The 14370-nt window shown below is 43.9% G+C and overlaps 1 long non-coding RNA gene across 2 annotated transcripts in view; it reads right to left on the bottom strand.

The window, feature by feature from the left end:
* Positions 1-6054: 6054 nt before the first annotated feature.
* LOC115575572 (uncharacterized) overlaps positions 6055-14370 on the bottom strand; it is a 107576-nt gene continuing 99260 nt past the window's right edge. Inside the window, exons 3-4 of one of the 2 annotated variants that reach the window (XR_003982692.1) lie at positions 7546-7744; positions 6055-6970 (exon numbers count right to left, since the gene is read on the bottom strand). This is a non-coding gene — a long non-coding RNA (uncharacterized LOC115575572). Of the gene's footprint in view, positions 6971-7545; positions 13880-14370 lie in introns of those variants that run through there. The other variant, XR_003982691.1, reaches the window with a different exon arrangement.

The following is a 14370-nucleotide window of genomic DNA, read 5'->3' as shown; positions in this document are numbered from 1 at the left end:
GGAAAATGTCTTGATGTGGTTGGGTGCTTTCAAAATGTCCAAATGCTGTCTTGAACAGTGGTTTTCTAGTTTGGCAGCCATCACGGCTAGCTGTCACACCACTACCGTCCACTCAACGTCCTGGACATGAAAGTCAACTCATCTACTAGTAGCGTAGCAAGAAATATGAATTTAGGCGGGATTATCTGGGATAACAGTTGTGCAGAACAAGTGTTCTCAAGAATTCCCCAAAACACATTACAGCACAACAGTGACAGCAGTGTCACACAGCTGACTGCAGTGGTCCACTCATAAACATCCGCACATTCGTCTATTGCTGATAGGTCTGTAGCAGTTACAGCAGCATCAGGTCCGTTGGGGCATCCCGGGCCGCGCCGGAGCAGTCAGTTTTGGTTGAGAGGCTCTTTTGTGACTACCCCTGATTGCTCCTCTTTCCCGATGCTCTTAAAAAACGTGTTCGGGGAGCTTTGTTTTGACACATTTGCATTTTAAATCAAATCTCCAGGCCCGAGCCAGCCAGCTTGCTGCAGCTTTCTGTGATGATCTGTGACTGGCCACCGACAGACTAGTGCAAGTGCAGCAAAAACTTGAACTTTGAACTTTCTTTACAAGTGATTCAAAGTCTCTCTGTAAGCATATTTATTCCAATTAAATTCCATACTGTAAGAAAGAAATGAGCTATTACATATACGCTTTAAAATTGTCTGCTAATTCCTATTTTGTCGTGTGTGCCAGTGTTAAAAGTATGAAAACACGCACATTTAATGTATCCGTTGTACACAGAAAACGTACACTGGCGACATTTTATTCTGGCGACTGTGCTGCTAATTTAAGAGGTATAAGGGCTCAGGGGTTCAGAAGTGTTTGCCAAGATACGGCCTACCTGACATGTCAAAGCAAGCGCCATCCAACAATCACCTTGTCAAAGCTGTGATCTCCTTTTTCCTTCCCTCCAGCAGCAGCAGCAGCAGCGGCAGAAGCAGCAGTGGCAGCAGGGCGCTGGTGACACATATGGCCAATTATAGGTGGAAGTGGAGAAGATGATGTGAGCTGAAAGCTTGTTCACACGTGGCGGGTGTCCAGACGGCCGGCGGCTGCATGGTGGAGGGCCGTGGGAGAGAAAAACTCATCAATAGCTGAGCTCTCCTCACTTTTCCTCTCCTCTTTTCTCCTCTCCTCTCCTCCGTTCATCCGCGGATCTGTGGCAAATCAAAGACTACTTTTAGGCCGGTCAATACTGCCCCTTAACTTCCCTTTATTACTCCACGGCTAGAATAAGGGTTAGAGAGGGAGATGCAATATTCAGTTCATAAATCATGCAGTAGAAAAATGTCAGGGGGGTAATTGTGGTTTTCTCACACCCTTTAAAGGGAGGCAGATTTTATTAGTGGGTTAATGTCGCCAGTCGACCCCCATTCCTTCTCATTATGGGCTCATGAAGGCATCATCAAACCTTAAACGTTGCAATGCCTCTCAGCGGACGGCGGCCTCGTTCCTCACAATTCACACCTCCGCTGAAGATGCAGGTGTAAAAAACATAGCAACATGATGTACGGATGTAAGAAGGGAAGGGATTGTCTCAGTCAAACTCATTACCTGGGCTTTTTTATTCTTAATCATTGATTAGTTTTATATTCCTTCCGACACCGCGGTTTCCTGAGCAAATAGAAAGCCTCCTCTCTACACAAATACACGGCACAAATAACTGGAATGATTGCCTCATTAAGGTGCAACAAAGAACTGTTTTCTATAAGTCTTACTCTCCCTCTCTTGGGTTCTTCTCTCTCTCTCTCTCTCTCTCTCTCCAATGAATTTCAATTGGCCAATAATTTTGCACCATATCCCCGAGTTACAGGGTTTTTTTGTCACATCTTTTAGTGATTAAATGGATCGATTTCTGTTCTCTGTGGGTGATTAATCCCACAGGGTTAGAGAGATTACAGAGAGGGAGCCACAGGGAAGCCTTCTTAATGGATTCACACAGAGAGACTTCCATTCATAGGGCTAATGAGATTGGATTACAGGACCGGGGCTTCAGAGGAGAGAGGGAAAACTCACAAGAGGAAACTCATGTCCAATAGGATCACATTGAGAAGAGGGGCTTTATGATGAGAAATATCATGGGACATGCAATGAACGACCTCGCCTGTGTGCTGTCCGAATGAAGTTTCTTGCTTTTTTTTTTTTTGCTTTTTTACTGTGACGGAAAAACTGAACACCTGCTTGGCTGGTGGGGGTTCATACCTCAGCCCTTATCTCATGTGATAGTCTTGCAGTGAAGTCTCACATTTGATTGATCATAGTCATTATTAACCAGTGGGACGGGTGAGCAGTGCAAGGGATCATTGCAGCGAGCCACTGCAGCCACTCCAGTCATCTGGGTGCCCCACATAGCCCAGCTGTTTTAGGCTGCAGCGAGGGTGTTTGGATGATGGCAATGATGGGTGGGGCCTTAAAGCCAGAGGCTCATATCTGTCCTCCACAGCTGGAAACAGAGGCGAGAGGGGAAGCCGTGACTCTCGAGGTTCAGAGAACTGGAACTCTCCCTCATCCTGGCGATCTATGTCACGCCCCAGAGCTTCAAACCTCCAGGCAGACCCGCCATCCACTTCAGGAGGGGGGCGGAGGTGGAAGCAGGAGGTGGAGGAAGGAAAGCGTGTTGAGTTTTAAAACACATGTATGACCCACAGGGGGGGGATCAGAGGCCCCAATCACAACTGGAGGTCATCCGTGTTACTGGGAGGGAATAAAAGGCAAAGCTGGCTGAAGCTGGTTACTCCAGGTCACTGCACAAGCGATAGCCCCATTTTATCCAGAGTGTATAGACTAAATGCCCACAGAGAGTGACAGATTACAGAGCGGAGAAGCACATTCTTTAATCTTTCTCTGCTCTCTCAATGGATCTGAGGCTCTGACGAAATGGGGTGTGCGTCTATATGTGATGTTCTTCATAATGATTGTCTAATGTCACTCTGCAATGAGCAATAAATGGACGCAAGCCGTTTATTACATCGAGACGAGGAACTCATATTTGTTAGCAAAAGGGCACCAATAAATCACGTTCCAAATTTTGTATGTTTGGTCGATATTTAAGGCTTTTGGAAAAAGTGAAATAAATACACTTATGTCAACAAATCGTGGGATAAATGTATTCGTTAAGACTTCGGTGCATGCTTTGTATCGGTCACACAGCTGTACTCAAATGAGCACTGACAGGTCATGAGGATGCAATGAAGAAGCAAACAGGGCCCTGAGGTAACGCGTCTCATCCCAGAGCAAAGGGCGCTGCTGACAGGAAACTGTGCACCAACAGAAAAAGCAGACAAGCGACCGGGTGCCCTCAGCAAGGAGTCACAAACCGTCCCCAACCCACCCTGTCTGCTGCAGCCTGGTCAGGATATCCCCGACATCACTGGGATGTCACAGTCTGCATCACAACATGTGCTTCTTCTTGGTGTCAAAACTCGGTTGAATTGGATGCACATACGTGATACATGTATTTTCAGGTTCGACTCGACATGGATACAGCCGTCTCTGACAAAACACGTAAGGCCAAGTCCACACACAGTGAAATACCCTGTTTTTAAAAAATCTTTATTTCCTTTGGTGAGGTTTGATTACATTTGATTCAGAGTAACCAAACAACCACCCAAATATTGATTGAGAAAATATGTTTTTAGGTCTCTGGCAAACAATTAGATAGTTTCATTTAGCACAATGGCCTCAACAAATGGGAACAACTTTAATGATTTATGAAACGTAAATGCAATCAACAGATGTGACAAGCTAACATCAGGCTATAAACAAACTACACAACTGTTAAATGACTAATAACGTCACAACCACTCGTTTCCTACTGTACATACTGTATTATACACACACCTTCCTACAAATTGATCACACTACAAGTTGTACAGATGGAATAGGTTGCAAATAAAGTCCATCTATAAAGACCTACTTGTGAGTAGATGAACCTCCGTGTTTGGCGTGTGACGTTTAATGTCCCCGAAAAATTCTGTAAACTCATTTAGCTACTTGTTAGCAACCAACTGTGTAACCAAAAGTGTGATTTTGTTCTCTAGCTAGCTCGATGGCTTATCAAGATACAAGATACAAGTAAATCATCCCTGTAATATCACAAGAGATTGCTTTCGCAATTTTTTTTCACATACTGTTTAATTCCACAGTTTTGCTGTCCTTGGAAAAAAAAAAATCTGATCTGAATAATACTACAAACACACACACAAAGAAAACATTTGTTGTGAAATCAGGAGGAACAAACTTTCTCAAATCCCGGAGAGACGAACACTTCCACGTTTGCAGAAGCTCTCGTGACTCACACGACTCACAGATCTGGGTGAGCTGAGCTTGTGTACTCACCGAGGGTTATGGTTTGGAATCCAGTCCAAGGTCAGTTTTGTGTCACACACTTCTGACGTCACCGTGTTGCAGTTACAGAGGCTAATTATGGAGCAACGCAGGGGGATTTCTGCCTCTAGTGGAAGCTGCTCACGTGGAGGGGTTAGCCGTGGTGCTGACTCTTTCAAAAACTGTCTGTCTGAGTGAAGCACTCATATATATATAGATATATATATATAGTTTATATACACACACACACACATACACACACACACAAACCAAGTGTAGCCTATATTTTTTGCAGTGCAGAATGTCTCCAGGTAGAGAGGCGAGAGTTTTCCCTCAGTTGCAGAAGCCATTAGTCAGAATGGAGGTGATTTATGGGTTGTCTCCTTGCAGAATTTAAATTAACTGCCATGCTGTAGGGAGGGAGGAGGGAGGGCACTACTGCTTTTTGGGCCGCTCCCCTTTGCACTCCACCTCTCGCTCTCTCCGTCTCTCTCTCTCTCCTCCACTCCGTCTTGCTTCCACACTCTCTCCCCTCTTTAATCTCGCAGGAGAAATTTGGACCGTTTTTTAGATCCAGGTGTGCTGTCAGGTGGTCAGCTCACTCATGGAAGATTTCGCTGGAAAATATGCTCAGCCAGGCCAAATGTTGTCCCCCCCCCCCCCCCCCCCTTCTTAGAGGAAAAGATTAAGCAGGAATCTGAATCACAAACAGACACATACAAGGTCAAGGTCAGCGGTTACTATGCAGAAGGTGCTGTCTCTTATTGACCAGCACATACTCCTGATCCAGCTGCAGAAACAGCTTCTAATCTTTTAATGTAAATATTGTTTACCCACAAGGTTTCCCGCACTTGTATTTTGCGCGATTAATAATAAATGTGTGCTCGCTGCATTACTAATCATGGGGTTCTCATTATTTGAGGAAGTGCTCTCTCTGCTCCCAGATCCATATTAATGATTTTCATATTAATGATGTTTTGTACTGTAGTCTCTCCTCCCCTGATGGCTATATGATATATAACTGAGCTGGGAGACAGGCCCGCAGTGTGTCCTGGGCGCTTGAGGGACAGGAACTTCATCAGAGTTCATCGGAAATTCCCTCCACGGCCGCACATGATTCATCGAGAAGACTTCATATACATAAATACATACTCATTGCATAATACTGTATGCTGTGTGGATGGTACCTTGCCGTGAGATGGAAGCTGCGGGGCGGGGCGTGTAGCTGGCTGGGGTCGGAGGTTGGGGGCCCGTGGGTGACTGGCAGCGGGAGCAGAGAGGGGTGAGGAGTGAGGATGACTCTGTATGACATCGCTCTGCGAGGAACCCAGGGATTTTTTCATGACATGACAGTGTCGTGAATACGGATTCATACCCATTTTATCTTTGTTTCTATAGATAGATAGATAGATAGATAGCTTTTACTGTATTTGTCCCTCTTTGCTGATGAGCAGATTCTTCACCAGCAGCTTTATTGCTTCTATCCCCAAAGCGCGCACAAACACACACACACACACACACACACACACACACACACACACACACACACACACACACACACACACACACACTGCACTTACGCACACCTCCTGATTTCCTCCTGCAGGCTTGATGGGCTCACAGTGAAATATGTGCTGGTTTCTATATGCATCTGTTTCCCCTGTTCCCCCCTTTAACAATAATTACTTGTAACTTAGATTTTTTAATATTACTATAAGAGCAACAAGACAATACATTCATCATTTTGCATAATTTAGAGTCATTTCTGGGTCTTTGTGTTTTACACTAACAGGTGAATTGAGGACTTGGGTAACACAGCACCATAACAAAGACTTTTTATTAAGTGCACACATAACAACCTGGTCTTGTGGGAAAGTAAAAGTTAATTCTGTAAATACATTTCATGATCAAATTGGTCCATAAAGTCAGAATAAATCATTAAAAGTACAGAGTGTTGTTACTATCATAACAATTGGTACGCTGGCCAAATAAGTTAAAAGGGAAAGGCGTGTATATATGCATGTGTGTTCTGGCAATTATTTCAGAGAAAAAGTTCCACATGTTAGAGAATAGGCTAGAATTGGCTTCCTTGTCAAGAGCTGAGACGACTGATCCACTGTCACGTCTGCATGCTAAGTGCGAAGCTATCGATAGTTTGGCATGAGGACTGGAAAATAGGGGAAACAGCTATTCTGACGCTGTCCAAAGATAACAAGACCTGCCAATCTGCCCTCCTGAAAGTTCGATAATCATCAACACATTGCATCTCATTTTAATCTGCACGAGAAACAAAGTGTCAGAATAACAACTCACCAGTGGCTGCAAGACAACTGCTGCTGCCTGAGGAAGTAACAGAGAATTGTCTTTTTACACTCCATTTTCTGCGCAGATTAAAAAAATTAGATCATATTATACAAATTCCTGACAAAGATGTACATATTAGGTTGATCGGCCACCCTCAAATTGCCCGCAGATGAGAATGTGAGTGTGAATGGTTGTTTGTCTCGATGTGTCGGCCCTGTGATGAACTGCCCACTTGTCCAGGGTGTGTACTGCTTGCCTGATGTCAGCTGGGATCGGCTTCAGCCCCCCCGCGGCGACCCTGTAAAAGGATAAATGGTTATGGATAACGGATGGAAAGGATGGATTGAATATCTAATTTCATTATAATGTGATTAATGAGAGTTAGAGGTGCTGCTGGGAAGAATTTGTTGCCTTTGTACAGAGCCAGACTTTGTGCAATGGTAAGCAAAGCTAAGTATGACTCCTTATCAGGAGTTGGAGGTGATGGTGGCGGACTAGCAGCAGTTCAGGACTGCGTTTCAACATTTGTCAGTGCGACACCACTGGACATTTTTTAACGAGACATTTTCCAGCCGAGTGCTGTAAACAAGGGCTCTGTACATAATTTTAAGGCAAAACATGGTGTTTTCTCAACCCTCGCCGAGAGACTTTGAGCCAAAACCCAACCAAAGCACAAGCACAGGGTAATGACAAGACACAGTTTCAAAATGTACCAAAGTCGCGACAGAAAGAAATGCAAAGTTTGAACACATCTTTGCAGAAGCATAGAAAAGCCGACATTTATTCTGGCAACTGGGGTGGATAAATGCTCTGCACATATGCAGGGGATAAAACAGCTCACTCCCGAACACTCATCTCCCCCCTTCATCTAACCTTTGGGAAAGTTGTCTATTGCACAGACGCTTGATCCTCTTCCCCAGGACAGAATATTCCTCTGTGGTTTCTCTGCAGCAGCCCTTTCCATGCTGGGAGCAAGTCCGGGCCACATAGAGCCTTTCGATGGACTCCAGCTGAGGTTTTGACAAGCTCTTGTCTTCATGCCTGGATGAAGGAAACCACCCTGGGACTTCCCCTGGGTCAGACAAGAAGAGGGGGAGAAGGAGAACAAGCACAGCAACACAAAAAAGATCCTCACTTCTATACACCTAATATTTCTCTAAAAAAGAAATATTTACACCCCTCGGTTTTAAATACCGATTCTGCGGTGATGTGTGGCGCTCAGTCAGTTATTCACCAAAGTTGTTTACTCAAAGCTTATCAGAGGGATCATAAAATGTCGAATTAACTCTGATGAGTGCGGAGTTCCAAAAAAAAAAAAAAGTACAAAGATAGCTTTCACACTCTCAGGGCTGAAATAACGGTAATGCTTTTGTCTACACTACAATTTCACACAAACGCTAATTAAAACAATTACCTTTCACAAACAAAAGCAAAACACTGACAACATCTTCACAGATGAACCACCTGGGTTCGACGTTCGATTCACACTCATCACTCATCAGCAGACAATGCACACATTTTCAATTTTATGTTCTTGAAGCACCTCATTTTAAACTTTTGACACGTCTTTTCAAAGAAAAGAAAATAATGAGTTTAACCGACAAATCTTTATGTAAGTGCACAAAACACATGTACACTGAGCCAGAAACTATACATTAATTTACACTGTGTTTCAACAATCCTGTTATCAAGAATAAAGTCCTGCGAGAGTAAAATTAAATTCCTGTACGTCTTACACGACTAATGAGGAATGACAGCGTTTCCATGGTGCTTCAAAACAACGCGCAGGCAATAAATCCAGCAGATATGATGAGCAAATATACCGAATTTTGACCTTTTCCTCTAAAGCATGGTCCAAATCAGATGCAAGTGGAGGAGGAAGGCGGAGTGCAGAGCGATGTGAAGTGTTTAACGAGGAGATGAGCTTTCAGTGCATGCTGTGAGTGACGCTGCAGTCCTGGCCGAGGTGGAAAGGTCAGCCCATCATTTGGGAGCCTGGAGGAAGAGAAGTCAAGACCGAGTGAAGCCACAACCAGCTCGCTGCGGGCGAGGCGGACTGGGGCAATGTGTGCATGAATCATACGCACACATAATGCCCCCGCATCACCACGTTCATTATGATACCTGGATAAATCAGCCAGCCCCGCAGCAGAGAAAAAGCCAGCCTGTGATTTCTCACTTCACCTAGTTCTCGAAAGACAAAGAGTTTAACAACAATTTCCTTGAAGCTCTGCTGCTCGGTGAAGTAAAAAATAAAAATAAAGACAACGTGCAATCAGAGACTAAAGATTGAGCCGTGCTCATGGGTGACGACTTTCAGCTACCCTGCACATCTTTACTAAACTGTCTGTACAGTATTCTGCTCTCGGCTGATGAGCGTGTCTGCGCAATCAGCCAGTAAACATTTCATAATCTTGCATACAAAGCATGCAGCTGAGCAGTACATGCAATAACACTGATTCGACTGCACATGTGACATAACATGTCAAGTGGTTAAAACGTGTCGTAATCACTTTGGTATCCGGGGACTCTCGCGCAAACATGAATCCCTGAATGCGAAGGAACACCAGGCTGACTCACCCTTAAGTGGATGAGCTCTGGTCGGCGAGTCAGAGTTATTACCTCCTGTAAAAATGCAACGCTGTCACATGCTTTGGTAAACAGGGCAGACGTCAGGCTTGATAGAAGCATGGCTGCAGTAGTGAGGAGGAGCACGTGGCCTCGGGGTATTCTGAGTGTGTGTGTGTGTGTGTGTGTGTGTGTGTGTGTTGCTTGTTTTCCTCTGGAGTCATGTCCTTCACTGTTCCTGCATTCACCTGGATATTCTGAGCATTATAGCGCGTGTCAGCAAGAAATCACTGAGGCAGCGAAGGCTTAAAGCAAATACATATTAATTTTCTGAGCACATATATATAAAACAACTCCTCCCCTGACTCAAAGATTGCCCTCATCTCCGCTTCTCTCGCTCTGTCATAAACAGTCACACACACACACACACACACACACACACACACAAACACACCTTTATTCCACAGACACTTTGCAGAAGCCGAAGGCAATTCCCTTCCGAGCTCAGTCTTTCTCTTTTCCCATTTTCCCTTTAAATGCACAAATGCACCATCTCCTCTTCACTCACCATCTTCAATTTTGACTTCCTCTGCCTTGCCTTCTTTGTTTTGAAGCCACCCCCACACACACCCACCATCCCCTCCCCATCTCCAAACCACCTCAGTGGGTGCCAAGCAGTCACAGCAGTGGCTTGATCCTGGCACTTATGAAAGGAGCTCTTTGATAAGCCTCGGCCAGGAGCAACACAAGGGAAGCAATCAGAGACACAAACTCAACTAGAGATGAGGCATCTACTGTGTTTGCTCGTGTGTTTGTGATGTTGTTTTGTTTCTTTGACCTGTTAAACTTTCCTCTTGAAAAAAAAAAAAAAAAATCCTTGAAAGTCTTTTTTTTCTTTTTTTCTCTAACTTCTCCTCTATGTTCTGTGGTTTCCCCTTGTGCACTTCTGAAACTACTGCCTCCCCGTCTCTCTTTGTAACCAGGGAGAACAACAAAGTGATTAAAAGCGTTTGAGGTGTGTTTGGATGTGGCTGAACGCTGGACACGGTGCTACTGAGGTTGTGGTTTCCTGTTCTTGCCTTGTCCTCGCTTCCGCTCACTTATTGTTTTTCAAAAGCCTTCTCTCTCATGACAGTCCAGTCAGCTGTGCAGCACAAAACCTCTCTGATCCCCCTTCAATCACAGGACATTATGAAGTACATTCATAAAAGTAATCGCTCGTTTTGCAACAAAGGTCTGACTTTTATAATATTGGCCGTTTTTATCGGGTATGATGATGTTTTTCACTCACAAACACAGCTGCTTCGGTGCAGGTTTTCAATTTATTGCATTCTGATGCTGCTTATATGTCTGAGTGGTGCTCAGCTAAAGCACGTACTTCACCTTCAACTTGTGTTCTACATAACCAACATATGAAAGGAAAGATTATGGAGCTGCATACTCCAATAAAAGAGTGTTTTGGTCATTGATTGAGTTTGAGTGAAGAAATTGTTTGAATGGGACTGAAACCAAGGAAAGACAGAGACTAAAAAGATCGTGTCTACTTCCCATGAACAATGATTTTTCTGTAATTGGGTTGGAGGTGGTGGAGAGAAGCGAACATTATCGTTAAAGTCAGAATGTCTTTACATTTAAACTTTACATTTTTTTTTCTTTTTTTACATTTAATATGCATGAGAGGAGTATTAGTGAACCTAAATGGGGCTCCCTGTAACGAAATCATAAATCACGGTTTTTATTGGCCATAAGCGAGCAGATCGTAACGCAATGTGAAAGATGAGACCTCGCGGTGGTCCGATAGAGGCCTGTGGATGATTTGTTTCCGTTGTGTAATGCTGCTGGACTGTGGATTTCTCTGTGAAGGACTCGGGTCGGATAATCCGCAACAATCCAAAGGATGTGACTTTAAGTTCTCACAGGGCAAACAGAGTGCAACAGTAGCTAATGTTAGTTTAGAAATGGAGTTTTCTAACATAAACTAACATCCGACTTCAAGCACAACACAGAAGTACCAAAGAGCCCCTTTAAGGGTGATTTTATTTTTTTGAGTAGGAGCTGGTGGAGACCAAAAACAGAGCTAAAAGGATATGGACAGGAACACGATGCTAATGTTTCTGCGACTGCTGGATGTTCGAATCACTGTGTCATATCACCACATTTTTGCCAATACACGATAATCTGATACTTACCCATTCATGTTTCCTACCTGCTGATGCCGATGCCACTTGATTACAGAGAACATCAAGTCTCAGTTATCAATTTAATTTGATATGCTTGATGTCCCACAATGTTTTTTAACCTGAACACATTCACTGGGCAAAATATGTAAACCAGTGAACCGCGTGGGCATTATTAAAGTGTCTTCCTATTGCCCGGTGATAACAGCAGAAACACACCACACCTGCAAAGTTCACAAACTACAAGGAAGAATTCTTCTTGTACATAAAAAAAAAAAAAAACTTTCTATCTTTTCCTATTTTGTGATGCGTCATCCCTGAACGCTTCGGTTCTTATCACAAAAGTGTTGCTGGTCCTGGTGAGGACAGTGAACACATATCTACCTCCTGCATGAAACATAGTGTGATACCTTTTTCACAACCCAATGGCCAGAATAAGTGTTGGCCAATTGGAGATGTCCTGATGTGTCGTTAAACACATCCGTTGGTGTCACGCTTACAAATGCTGAGACGGCTAAACTGCAGTCGCCCGCGTGCCAGCCATGTCGCTGCTTACTGTACCACTCTCTGCTCCACCTCGAGACATGAGAGTCAATAAACATGTGATGTGAACGTGACAGGATGCGTTTACAGACATGTCAATATGGTACGTAGATGCATACAAATTTGAACGTATCTGTGGTTTGCAGAAATATCGACTGCAAACATTGTATCCTAGAGACCGGGGTGTTTTTCACCTGTCAGGACGGAGCTTCATCTGTGTGTAAAACATGGGTTTTCCCCACATGGTGCGTCGCCACAGCAAACCAGTAGGATCCGCTGGTGCAGCAAAAAGGTAGAGAATCTCTGTCTGGTTTCCTGCTGAATGTGTTTTCTGGAACACATCACGCCTGAGGTGAAGCAAACCTCAGACAGGAACTTTATCTGTGCACCTCTCGTGTGGACGCTGACTGTTTTAAAAGTATTAAAAAATCTTCACGTTGGGCCATTCAGGGTTTCGAAACACCAGTCCGCTTCATTAAAATACATTTTGCCATGACTGTCATTGACATTGATGGATTCTCTCACTATCTGCTCCAACAAATCAAGCAAAACAAACCAGCTCCGCTGATATAAAGCTCAGCTGTCACAGCAGTTAACTCCCTCTCCATGTTGTACCTCTTGCTCCCCTTCTGCCTCTCGATCGCTTGTCTCCCCATCTTCCTCATCTCTCTTTCATCGCTATCGCACTCTGTTTGTCCTCTCGAGTGTGCATTGATCTCTGTGGTTCAGAGATTTAGAGATTTGGGGCACAGTGATCTGACTGGCAGTTACAGCCAGCAGGTGTGGAGAACAAACAATGGCCCCCTAAACAAACCCCAAAACCAATTTAGGGCTTGTGTGCTCCCTCATATAGGCAAACTCCATGTCTATTATGAGGAATAAAACAAAACAGGCAAATATGCATTGCAGGCACACCTGGTGTGCCAGTTATTTGGGTATGTCTCACAAACTCTGCTCAGTGATAAATTAGACAACCAACTGGAGATGCCATAAGTTTGCAACTAAAGTTTAATGATGATGAAGAGAGAGAAACGCAGCGAAATAACTCGTGACATGTCAGGTTTAGTGGTGACAAATAGTCAGGCATCCTGCTCATTGATCCATCTCAATCCGTCACAGGAGCCCGGTCCAGCTCGGGCACAAACAGCCCTATCTGAGCCAGGAATAGTCAACCATGTGACGTGGAAAGCCAAGAGTCTGCACATCTTTATTCCAACCAATGACTTCACAAGCTGATTTCACTGAGGAGCACACATTTAAACAGGAAAGCGAGCGGCGAGAACACCTGGATGGAATTAGAAAACCTGGAGGATCCTCGAAGTTATGATAAACAGCACCAGATACTTCCTTTCAGACACGACTGTGAAAGACTGAATGCAACACATAATTTGGATCTTTGTGACCTTGAACTGCACATTTTGTGTGGTATTGAGCAACCAGCTGTATTGGCTTCAGTTCTGTGATTCAAAGCCAGAGATATCAGTGAAAGAAAAATGCCCGCCTCTGCTGTTTTTACCATTGCCTCTGTGAGGCCGACACGAACACTTTGTTTTTTTTTTTTTTCAACAACGGCAGCTCATTCTGACACGGACTTGCCATATTCTCCCCATCCAACTTGATTTATTTGTCCATTTTGTGTTCTGAACTGCATTAGACCGAAGAGACCTCTCTGCGATCTCAGCACGTATTTCGCCCGATGACATACGTTTGTTTGCCATCTGCAGACTTTTGTCATTTGCTTTCTTACTTTACCATTCATCACTCCAAGGGATGAAAATGTCAAACAAATGACATCACTGCCACGTATGGATTTATTTCTCCCTACCAGGACCCTTAATTTGATAAAAAAAAGAAAAAAGAAAAAAAAAAGAAAACATGAAATCAATACCTAAAAAAAGACACCAATAAGAAAAGGTGTCGTGCATTCAGGTGGAGAAACAGGGGTTATTGACACGGTGGAAAGGCAAAGAGGGGAATACAATAACAACAGCAGAAGTGCATCATTGTCGGTGGCCCCTAACAGAAGGATAGATTGGCTGCTTTTGCCCCGACTAAGTGCTCCGATGTGACGTGCCAACCAAAAGTTTTCAATCAGTTCCCCTACATGTCGGGTCGCATGTATGTTTAATTCGTATAATTCGTATGTTCAATCTCTTGGCTCATGCGTTCATTCTTGGCATTAACTTCTGTAATTAGCACCTCTTCTTTTTTTTTATTCGAGAAGCTGCTAGCGTTTCCTGGCAAAGCAGATTTAAGTGTTGTGTCTGCGCACATACTGTATATGCATGAATCTCTGGAACCCACCTCCAGGAAAAGAAAAAGAAAAAAAAAAAAAAAATGTCTTTCCACAGCTCCATCTTTATTTTTAGAGGCTGGATGCTGATAAGAGAGAGGAGAAAGCAAAGGGGGG

This window comes from Sparus aurata, chromosome 23 (genome assembly GCF_900880675.1).
Source record: "Sparus aurata chromosome 23, fSpaAur1.1, whole genome shotgun sequence".
Lineage (NCBI taxonomy): Eukaryota > Metazoa > Chordata > Actinopteri > Spariformes > Sparidae > Sparus > Sparus aurata.
Note: the sequence above shows the minus strand (reverse complement) of the source record. Positions and strands in the feature narration are given on the sequence as shown.